Here is a 2,835-nt window from a genome sequence, read left to right as displayed (position 1 = left end):
CTCATCATGAGTTTCCTTTACTACCCTTTCACCACTAGTAAGTATTTCTTGTAGAAAATTTATCTAATATGTCGTCAAATCTGCCATGCCTGTCTTCAAATATATCTTCAAATTGTCCATCTTAGCTTCCACATCATTCATCTTAGCTTCTACATCTTTATTTAAACTATCCATCTTAGATTCTATTACTTTTTGTGCAAGTGACATTTGTTGCACTTGGCCTTGTAATTTTGATATATCATGTTGCATTTCTTCCTGTTCTTCATAAGTCATGCTAGAGCTTTCAGGTTGCTTACTAGGCGTTTGCATTTTCTTTCCTCAAGGCATCAGTTGCTGGTAATAATGCTCTACTATACCCTTTTAATTCCTTCAAAATAATTTTTCAAACCAAGCTTAAGAAAAAATTTAAAACAATCTACACACCTTTTTTCACTTTGTAGGAGCTCGATATTGCCTCTGATGTAGCTCTGTAATTTCGGATCATCCAGTTCTAAAATTGTGACCTGCAGTATCCCTTCGTGTCCTCTTTCCAATGCCACTAGTTTGATCGAATTTATATTCTCCAAGGCAGAGTTATGCACAATCTACCAATATGACCTGATTATAGACCGTTTCAGAAGAGAAAACTTGTAGGAAGTGCCACGTGTCACTATTTCGACCTTAGGATCTGAAAAATATACACAGGAAACTACAGTCCATCCTATTTCTGTAAATTCTTACGAAATTTCAATCTGATGCTCAAAACAAAAGTTATGACTATTTTCCCCAGGTCACCTATTTGGAATGTAATTCGGGAGTCTGCAAAAATGCCAACTTCCTCAGATCATATCTCCGCAAATATAGCGTGAAAAGCTCTGAAATTCGGACCTGCGGTTCAGAACGATTTTCAGCCCAAATGGGTTTTTTTAGCGTCTGAAATGTCGCAGAAAAAAATTTATAGTGCAGATGCCATGATGACGTTTTTGGAGCTGCGAAACCCTAGAATTCAAAGCTCTGATACCAAATGTTATGAAACCAGCTCACAAAAAGATAGAAAGAATAGATCAACGCCTTAGAATTAAGCCTCTTTGAGGGGGCAACCTCCTTTACATTACACAAATGACTGATTCTTTCATGATTCAAATGAAAAAACCTCCTTTCTGTATATAGGAGTCTAAGGAGTCACAATATAACCCAGCTGTAGGTTTTAACCCTGTACAGAAACTACCTGCATATGAATTCTTAAACAAAGAAAATAAACAATGCGAGAGCATAACCCATAAAACACATATGCACAGAGATTTTTCCCTGGATCCCAAAACCGGGACTACCAGCTTGATTTTTCATTATATTCCTTTCAATGTTACAATACATATTTATACATGCCGACGCATCCAATACCATGGACCGAAAAACCATCGCGTCCAATACCATGTGCGAAAATCATGCACAAAACCATAGGTAGGTTCACCCAACCTAATATAGGGTCCAAAAAATATAGGTAGTCGTGGAAAGAATATAACACAACCCAAAAATCTCCCACTTGTTGTTTTCTTTCCACAAGGGGCCACAGGAGAGCTTAGTCATTTTTCCAGCCCTGAAACACCCATTGTTTCTCTACACCAAGAGAACTTCTCAGAGCTCACAGATTTTGTCAATGCATCTGCAGTATTATTTAATGTGTCCACCTTTACCAGCAACACCTTTTTGTCTTCTATCATATCCCTCACAAAGTGATACTGAACATCAATGTGCTTTGTCTTTGAATGATAAGCAGGGTTCTTTGCCAAGAAAATTGCACTTTGGCTGTCACAGTCTATTCTTATAGCTCCCTGTACTAACCCCATACTTACACACAATCTCTGCAACCAAACTGCTTCCTTGCTTGCATGAGTGGCTGCCATGTATTCTGCCTCTGTAGTTGATAGTGCCACTACAGATTGTTTCTTACTCATCCAACTGACTGCACCTCCAAATAGGTTAAACACATACCCACTTGTAGATCTTCTCTGATCCAGATCTCCAGCCCAGTCTGCATCAACAAAACCATGAATATCCAACACGCTGTCCAATCCTGGTCTTCCTTGGTAGCACAAACCATAATCACTAGTGCCACGCAAATACCTGAAAACCCGCTTCACTGTTGTCCAGTACTCCTTCCCAGGTTTTGACATAAACCTGCTCAATACTCCCACTGCATGTGCAATGTCTGGTCTAGTACAGACCATTGCATACATCAGGCTACTGACTGCACTTGCATATGGAACACGGGACACGTCCTCTTCCTCTTCTTGTGTCTTGGGACACTGTTCAGCAGATAACCTCACACCTACAGGAATAGGAACCTTCACCGATTTACTATCCTGCATATTAAACCTCTGCAGTATTGTCTCGACATACTTCCTCTGGTTTAACCATAGCTTCCTCTTTGCCTGATCTCTTTTAATTTCCATGCCCAAAATATAGTTTGCAGCACCAAGATCTTTCATGTCAAATTTGGAGGACAATCGGGTCTTCAAATCCTGGATAATTTCTTTGTCATTTCCAACCAGCAACATATCATCCACATACAAGACCAGATAAATAACACGGTCACCAATTAATTTAAAATACACACAATGATCTGCTTTACTTCTGGTGAAGCCAAGTCCCCGTATAAATGTATCAAATTTCTGATACCACATCCTTGGTGACTGTTTTAACCCATACAGAGACTTCTTTAACTTGCATACCAGTTCTTTCTTACCCTTCACCGCAAAGCCTTCAGGTTGCCTCATGTAGATTTCCTCTTCCAAATCACCGTGAAAAATGTTGTCTTCACATCCATCTGTTCTACCTCAAAATCAAAAGCAGCAG

Source organism: Pinus tabuliformis, chromosome 1_1 (assembly GCF_031772625.1).
Source record: "Pinus tabuliformis cultivar Carrire ecotype Pingquan chromosome 1_1, CPIR1, whole genome shotgun sequence".
Classification (NCBI taxonomy): domain Eukaryota; kingdom Viridiplantae; phylum Streptophyta; class Pinopsida; order Pinales; family Pinaceae; genus Pinus; species Pinus tabuliformis.
Note: the sequence above shows the minus strand (reverse complement) of the source record.